We start from the raw sequence: 9,367 nt of genomic DNA on the forward strand, positions 1-9,367 counted from the left end.
TAATATTCCATTATATGTATATAGCACGTTTTGTTTATTCATTCAACAGTTGATGGACACTTGGGTTATTTTCACCTTTTGGCTATTGTGAATAACGCTACTGTGAAAAGTGGTGTACAAATATCTGTTTAAGTCCCTGCTTTCAATTCTTTTGGATATATACCTAAGAGCAGAATTGCTGGATTTCTGTATTTATCATTTGAGGAACTGACTGATAAATTGTATTCCACAGCAGCTGCACTATTTTGTATCCCCACCAGCAATACAAAAGGATTCCAACTTCTCCACATACTTGTCAACCTTTATTATTTTGTTTCTGAAAAAATCATAGCCATTCTAGCAGATGTGAAGTGGTATTTCACTGTCATTTGATTTGCACTTCCCTAATGGCAAATGATATTAAACAGCTTTCCATGTGCTCACTGGCTATTTGTGTACTATTTTTGGAGAAGTGTCTATTCACATCCTTTGCCCATTTTTAAAAATTGGATTGTTTTCCTGTTGTAGGGGGTATTTTTATTTTTATTTATTTTTTAGACAAGGTCTCACTCTGTCACCCTGGCTGGAGTGCAGTGGCATGATCTCAGCTCACTGCAACCTCCACTTCTGGGCTTAAGCTATCCTCCCACCTCAGCCTCCCAAGTAGCTGGGACTACAGGCACATGCCACCATATCTGGGTAATATTTGTATTTTCTGTAGAGACGGGTTTTGCCGTATTGCCCAGGCTGGTCTCGAACTCCTGGGCTCAAGCCATCCACCCACCTGGGCCTCCCAAAATGCTGGTGAGAGGTGAACCCAGCTGGACTTCCTGGGTTGAGTGGGGACTTGGAGAACTTTTCTGTCTTACAAGAGGATCGTAAAAATGTACCAATCAGCACTGTGTAGCTAGGACTGTAAAACTCAACAATCAGCACTCTGTAGCTAGCGAGGGGATTGTAAAAGGCACCAATCAGCACTCTGTACAATGCACCAATCAGTGCTCTGTAAAATGCACCAATCAGCGCTCTGTAAAACGCACCAATCAGCAGAATCCTAAAAGTAGCCAATCGCAGGGAGGATCGAAAAAAAGGCATTCTGATAGGACAGAAACGGAAAATGGGAGGGGACAAATAAGGGAATAAAAGCTAGCCGCCCAGCCAGCAGTGACAACCGGCTGGGGTCCCCTTCCATACTGTGGAAGCTTTGTTCTTTTGCTCGTCACAATAAATCTTGCTGCTGCTCACTCTTTGGGTCCGTGCCATCTTTAAGAGCTGTAACACACACTGCGAAGGTCTGTGGCTGCATTCTTGGAGTCGGCCAGACCATGAACCCACTGGAAGGAACCAACTCTGGACACACTGGGAGCCACCACACCCAGCCAAGAGTTCTTTATATATTCTGATTACTAGTTCTTTATCAGGTATGTGACTTGCAAACATTTTCTCCCACTCTAAAGTTTGCTTTTACTTGATAGTATCCTTTGATGCAGAAAAGTTTTAAATTTTGATGAAACCCAAGTTACCTACTTTTTTTCTTTTTTTTTCGAGACAGAGTCTCATGCTGTCACCCAGGCTGGAGTGCAGTGGTGCGATCTTGGCTCACTGCAACCTCCGCCTCCCAGGTTCAAGCAATTCTCCTGCCTCAGCTTCCTGAGTAGCTGGGACTACAGGCATGTGCCACCACGCGCAGCTAATTTTTGTATTTTTAGTAGAGACAGGGTTTCACCATGTTGGCCAGGCTGGTCTCAAACTCCTGGCCTCAAGTGATCCACCCACCTCAGCCTCCCAAAGTGCTGGGAATACAGGTGTGAGCCACCGCACACAGCCTTACGTTTTTTCTTTTGTTGCTGGTGGTTTTGGTGTCATATCCATGAAACTGTTGCCAAATTCAATTGCGTGAAGATTTTCTCCAAAATTTTCTTCTAAAAGTTTTATAGTTTTAGCTCTTATATGTAGATCTTGGATGCATTTTGAGTTAATTTTTTTTATTGTCTAACATAAGGATCCAACTTCATTCTTTTGCATGTGGATATTGTTTTCCCAGTACCATTTGGTGAAAAAATGTCCTTTCCCCATTGAATGGTCTTGGCATCATTGTTGCAAATCAATCAATCATATATATGTTAGGGTTTATTTCTGAACTCTATTCTATTGCAATAGTCTATATGTCTGGCTTTATGCTAGCACCATAATGTTTTAATTAATGTAGCTTTGTAGTAAGTTTCAAAGTTAAGAAGTATGAGTCCTCCAGCTTTATTCTTTTTAAAGGCAGATTTAGCAATTCAAAGCCCTGTGTAATTCCATATGAATTTGAGGATCAGTATATATATGAATTTGAGGACCATAAGACTTCCTGTCCATAAACACAGGATGTCTGTCCATGTATTTAGGTTAGGTCTTTTTTAATTTCTTTCAGCAGTGTTTTATAGTTTTCAGTGTACTAGTATTCTGCATTCTTGGTTAGATTTATTCCTCACTATTTAATTATTTTAGATATTACTGTAAATAGAATTGCTTTTTAAGTTTTCTTTTTGGATTGTTTGTTTCTGGCATATAAACACAATTAATTTTCATATATTGATTTGTACACTGCAACTTTGCTGAATTTGTTTATTAGCTATGGTAGCTTTCATGTGGATTTTTGAGAATCCTGTGAATAGAGATAATTTTACCTCTTCCTTTCAATTTGAAAGCCCCCCCCACACACACCTTTTTTTTTTGTCTCATCTAATAGCTCTGGCTAGAAATTACAGTATCGTGTTGAATAGCATGACTGAAAGCAAGCATTCTTTCCTGTTCCTTATCTCAGGGGGAAACTTTCAATTTTTCACCATTATGATGTTAGCTGTGGGCTTTTCACAAATACCTTTATTATGTGGAGACATTTCCCCTCTAATCCTAATTTTCTGAGTTTTTATCATGAAAGAGTATGGATTTTGTCAAATGCCTTTTCTGCATCAATTGAGATGATCATGTTTTTTTCTCCATTCTGATTATGTGATCTATTACATTGATTTTTCATATGTTGTGCCACTTTTGCTTTCCTGAGATAAATCACATTTGGATATCATAAATAATTATTTTTCTTTTTTCTTTTTTTTTTTTTTTGTGACAGAGTCTTGCCCTGTCTCCCAGGCTGGAGTGCAATGGTGCGATCTTGGCTCACTGCAACCTCTGCCTCATGGGTTCAAGGGATTCTCCTGCCTCAGTCTCCCAAGTAGCTGGGATTACTGGTGCATGCTGCCACGCTCAGCTAAATTTTTTTGTATTTTAGTAGAGACAGGGTTTTACTGTATTGCCCAGGCTGGTCTGGAACTCCTGAGCTCAGGCAATCCACCTGCTTCGTCCTCCCAAAGTGCTAGGATTACAGGTGTGAGCCACACCCAGCCCAAATAATTATTTTAATATGCTGTTGGATTGAGTTTGCTAATATTTTATTGAGGATTTTTTAACCTATATTTATGAGAAATATTGGGCTATAATTTTCTCTCTTGTGATGTCTTTACCTGACATTGGCATCAGAGTAATGTAGCCTTGTAGAGTGAGTTAGGACTATTCTCTCCGCTTTAGTTTTGTGGAAGAGTTTGAGAAGGATTGATGTGAATTCTTCTTTAAATATTTGGTAGAATTCTCCAGTACAATTATCTGGTCCAGGACTCTTCTTTGTTGGGAGGTTTTTCATTACCAATTCAATATTCTTACTTGTTATAAAGCTATGCAAAATTTGTTTCTTCTTGAGTCAGTTTACATGATTCATGTGTTTTAAGGAATGTGTCCATTACTTCTAGGTTATCTAATTTGTTGGCATACAGTTGTTCATTGTATTCTCTTACAATCCTCTTTATCTGTGTATGGTTGAGAGTAATGTCCCCACTCTCATTTCTGATTTTAGTTATTTACATATCTCTTTTTTTCTTTGTCAGTTGAGGTAAAGTTTAGTCAATTTGTTGATCTTTTCAGAGAACCAACTTTTGGTTTTACTGACTTTTCTCTACTGTTTCTCTACTCTATTTTATCTAAGCCCTAGTCCTTATTATGTTGTTCCTTTTGCTAGCCTCTGACTTAGTATGTTCTTTTCCTAGTTCATTAAGGTGTAAAGTTAGGTTATAGATTTTGAACATCTTCTTTTTAAAAGTAGGCATTTTCAGTTCTGGATTACCTTCTGAACCCTGCTTTTGCTGCATCTCAAAAGTTGGATCATGGAGTTTTTGGTTTGTTTTTATCCATTCTGCCAACTGCTGTTTTTTATTTGAGAGTTTAACCCATTTATATTTAAAGTACATACTGATAAGGGAGAACTTAGCTTTTCCATTTTGCTATTTGTTTTCTATATGCCTTATAGCCTTTTTGTCCTTCATTTGCTCCATTACTGCCTTCTTTTGTGTCTAATTGGTTTGTAGTGGAACATTTTGATTCCCTTCTTGAATTGATGCCAACTTAACTTCTATATCATACAAACACTGTGCTCCTATATCGCTCCATTCTTTTGATGTTATCACTGTCACAACTTATATTTTTATATATTGTGTGCCCAATAATATAGATTCATAATGTTTATGTATTATTTTTAACATACAGAAAAAAAGAGGAGTTAAAAAACAAAATTACAATTATGCTAGCTTCTATGATTTTCCATATATTTATCTTTACCTCTGATCTTTCTTTTTTTTTCCTGAGACAGTCTTGCTCTGTCACTCAGGCTGGAGCACAGTGGTACAATCTCAGCTCACTGCAACCTCTGCCTCCTGGGTTCAAGTGATTCTCCTGCCTCGACCTCCCAAAGTGCTGGGATTACAGGTGTGATCCACTGCACACAGCTTTTATTTCTTTATATGGCTTCAAATTACTATCAGTACTTTTATTTCAACTTGAAATATTCCCTTTAGCATATTTTGCATGGAAAGTCTTTTTTTTTTTTTTTTTGAGATGGAGTCTTGCTCTGTCACCCAGGCTCGAGTGCAGTGGCATGATCTCAGCTCACTGCAACCTCCACCTCCCAGGTTCAAGAAATTCTCCTGCCTCGGCCTCCCAAGCAGCTGGGATTACAGGCATGCACCACCACACCCGGCTAATTTTTGTATTTGTAACAGAGACGGGGTTTCGCCATGTTGGCGAGGCTGGTCTCAAACTCCTGACCTCAAGTGATCTGCCTGCCTTGGCCGCCCAAACTGCTGGTATTACAGATGTGAGTCACCATGCCTGGTCTTGGAAAGTCTTATGGTAATGAACTCCCTCAGCTCTTGTTTATCTGGGAATGTATTAATTTCTCCCTCATTCTTTAAGGGCAGTTTTTCTGGATATAGAATTCTTGGTAGGCTATTATTTTTTTCAGCACTTTGGATATGTTAACCCACTGCCTCCTAGCCTCCAAAGTTTCTCGTGAGAAATTAGCTGGTAATCTTGCTGAGGATCTCTTTTGTGTGATGAGTCACTAATACTTCCAGGATTCTTTCTTTGTCTTTGTCTTCAACATTTTAATTATAAGAGGTCTTCGTGTGGGTCTCTTTGAATTTATCCTTCTTGGAATTTTTTGAGCCTCTTGAATTTGGAGATTCATATCTTTTGTCAAATTTGGGGAGTTTTCAGCCATTATTTATTTCTTCAAATTCTTTTTGCTCTTTTCTTTTTTTTCCCTTTGGAACTCCCATAATGCATATGTTGGTCTGCTTGGTAGTATCTCAAAAGTCCCTTATGCTCTGTTCACTTTTCTTCATTTCTTTTTTTCCATTCCTCCCACTTCATAACTTCAATTGTCCTATCTTCAATTTTACTGATTCTTTCTTCTGCCTGTTCAGATCTTTTTGTAACCATCTAGTAAAATCTTCATTTCAGTTATCGTACATTTTAGTTCCAGAATTTATTTTTGGTTCCTTTTTTATATTTTATATCTTTTTATTGATATTCTCATTTTGTTCATACATCATTTTCCTGTTTTGCTCATTTCTTTCTGTAGATCTTCGAGTATCTTTAAGACAGTTGTTTTGGCCAGGCCCAGTGGCTTACACCTGTAATCCCAGCACTTTGGGAGGCTGAGGCAGGTGGATCATGAGGTCAGGAGTTCAAGGCCAGCCTGGCCAGTATGGTGAAACCCCATCTCTACTAAAAATACAAAAGTTAGTTGGGCATTGTGGTGCACGCCTGTAGTCCCAGCTGCTCGGGAGGCTGAGGCAGCAGAATTGCTTGAACTCAGGAGGTGGAGGTTGCAGTGAGCAAAGATCATGCCACTCCACTCCAGCCTGGGTGACAGAGCAAGACTCTGTCTCAAAACAAACAAACAAAAAACAAAAACAAAAACCTTGTTTTAAAGTGTTTGTCTAGAAGTCCAATGCCTGTGATTTTTTTGGAATAGTTTCTGAAGATTTAATTTGTTCCTTTGAATGAGCCATGTTTTCTTGTTTCTTTGTATGCTTTGGGATTTGTTGTTGATGTTGAAAACTGGATATTTGTTTATTATATAATGTGGTAATTCTGGAAATCAGATTCTCCCCCTTCTCCAGGGTTGCTTTCTATTTTTTATTGTTGTCAGGTATCTCTGTGCTAGAGATCATCCTGAGGCAAAAGCTTAAAGACTTTTCTATACTTTGTCTTTCCCTGGATGGTATGGTGACATTGTAAATATTCTCGTATATATGGTTGCTTTTCAATGTTCTAAGTTTTACATGTCTGGCTCCCAACATTAGAAAAAGGGAGGAAAAGTAAGAAGAAAAGACCCTTCTCACACCATTCTAGATACTGTCCCTGGATGCTGCTTCTGCTGGTGGGGGTTGAAACAATGGCTTCACTTTTCTGTGTCTGCACTTCTCCATGATCAGAAGCAGCAGTCAGCAGTTCAGAACACAGAATTATTAGAGGATGAGATTTGTATTGACCACCCTGGCTTCTGCAACTCTCACCAGGAATGTGGCCATGGCTGCTTACCATGGTACTGATGTTGAAGAGATAGGTAGCTATGACTGAAATTGACTGAAATTAATCAGAATTTAGCAGCTAAGCCCTTCCTTGGAAGTTGCAAGTGTTCAAATGACCTCCAGAGTTATAAAATAGTTACATCGGTAGTTAGTTAACTGACTGTTTCTACTAGCATAATTGCTGTCTGGGTGTAAAGACAGATTCCTGATGCTTCCTGTTATGCCATATTCCTTGATGTCACTCTATACAAATTTTTAATTGCTATTTTATATCAAAAATTACATAAAAGAGACAGCATTAGAGCACAAGAGGTTGTATGTGGTCAATTTCCCATCAAGTTTAACCACTCACATATTGCTAATACCAGTCATGCACTTCTGCATATGCTGGGATTGTTTACTTTTCAGAAAAAAATTGAGGCCCTCAATCTAGTAATGAATTACATAGAACTGGGGAGAGATGACAGAAGAGTTGCTAACAACTTGTATCCAAACTGCTGAGTGCAGAACCAGGGACTACTCTGAAGAAACAAAGTGAGGTGGGGGGTGGGGGTTGCAGGAATGTGGGCCCTGAAAGCATCCAATTACTATATTCTTTAATTTTTATTTGGGTTATTGATGCTTCTCTTTCCTTAAACAGAAACACGATAAATACATTTAAATTTCTCTTCTGGAAACTTGGTAATTTAATGCAACCCTATGACTAATGACAACTAAAACAGTGGAACAAAATTGTTTCCAAAAACTTGAAGGCATTTAAGAGCTTAAAAGGTAGTGAAAAATCTGGTCCAGATGAAAAAAAGATATTGTAGAAATCCAGAGAGGTGAGACAAGCTTTTGGGGATTTTTTGTATGGAGATATTTATGTATACTGAGAGGTGGCTGAGAGGGTAAGAAGTGCTTTTCATAGCACTTTGGAGCAAGAGGGTACCAGTCCACACTCTGGGTTGGCCTCTAAAACCTGTACCCTAGAGGTAAGAATGAGCCAGAAGTAAACTAGTTCTCACATGAATTATAGCTCAGTTTTGTGTCATATGGGTAGCTCAGAAAAATTCCAATTTGTGAAATGATATTAAGGTGATTCTGGATCACCTGTAACCCAATAATCTGACAGAAGCAAGTAAAAATTATCTCTAAAGAAAGATGACATCATCCTAGGCGCCAAGCTCCACACTTTTTCTACAAACACTTTCTCAATACAGTGGTCTAGCAAACAATATGTATGCAGGCACACAATTGTATAGAACAGCATAACCAAAACTCAAACAAAAAAATTAACAATAGAAACAAACTCACGGGGGCTGTGATACTGGAATTAACAGATTTTGACTCTAAAATAAATGGTTACTCTGTTCGAGGAGTTAAAAATCAAGAAGGAAAATTTTGTGAGATAACTAGAAATTCTAAAAATAAAGCAGATATGACAAAGAACTGTGTAGACATCGTACAACTGAAAAATATAGGAACTTAAATTTAAACCAAATGGAAGTTTTTAATAGAATATTAGAAACAGCTGATAAAATAATAAACTGAAAGATCAGAATGAATATTTAGAATAAATAACATTGAGACAAAAAGACAAACACAGAAGAGATGGAAAAAACATGGAGGATGCAGTGTGAGGGTTTAAGAATGTCAGAGTTTTAGGCCAGGTGTAGTGGCTCACACATGTAATCCCAGCACTTCGGGAGGCCAAGGCAGGTGGATCATGAGGTCAGGGGTTCGAGACCAGCCTGATCAAGGTGAAACCCCGTCTCTACTAAAAATACAAAAATTAGCTGGGTGTGGTGATGTGCGCCTGTAATCCCAGCTACTTGGGAGGCTGAGGCAGGAGAATTGCCTGAACCCGGGAGGCAGAAGTTGCAGTGAACCGAGATCGCACCACTGCACTCCAGCCTGGGCAACAGAGTGAGACTCCATCTCAAAAAATAATAATATCAGAGTTTTAGAAGAGAGGGAGAAAATTTGACAGAAAAATCATTTGAAAAGTGGTTAAGGATTTTCCCTGATCCTTTTGTATCTCATAAGCATGATGATTGGGTTTTCACACACACATGTAAGATGTGTCACCATCAATCCTTGTTATGACATCAGCACATTACCCATCTAACATGATTGAAAAAAAAAAAGAATTTTCCCCAAATGGTGAAAGACATCAAATTCCATAGTAAAAGTCCCAATGACCCCTATTAGGATATACGAAAAGAAATCCACACTTTGACACATCGTAACAAAACAGAAGAAAACAAAAACAAGGAGAAAAATCTTAAAAGCGGCCAAAGCTTGAAAGACACATTTTACCTTCAAAGACCACCAATTAAGACAATAAAAGATCTTCAAAGTGCTGAAAAAATAAATAACTGCTGAACTAGAAATCTACACCCAGCAAAGGCATCTTTAGAAAACTGAGGCAAAGAATTCTGTTTGGAGCAAGATGACAGTTTTGCAGTTTTTTCATCTCCCTACATTCTCTAATCAAA

General features: G+C 38.3%; 1 non-coding gene across 1 annotated transcript; it reads left to right on the forward strand.

The window, feature by feature from the left end:
• The first annotated feature begins 8,895 nt into the window (after positions 1-8,895).
• LOC112135058 (small nucleolar RNA U13) lies at positions 8,896-8,999 on the forward strand. Its single transcript, XR_002916371.1, has one exon. It is a non-coding gene; the product is annotated as a small nucleolar RNA U13 (small nucleolar RNA).
• Positions 9,000-9,367: the final 368 nt, after the last annotated feature.

Source organism: Pongo abelii, chromosome 13 (genome assembly GCF_028885655.2).
Source record: "Pongo abelii isolate AG06213 chromosome 13, NHGRI_mPonAbe1-v2.0_pri, whole genome shotgun sequence".
NCBI classification, from domain to species: domain Eukaryota; kingdom Metazoa; phylum Chordata; class Mammalia; order Primates; family Hominidae; genus Pongo; species Pongo abelii.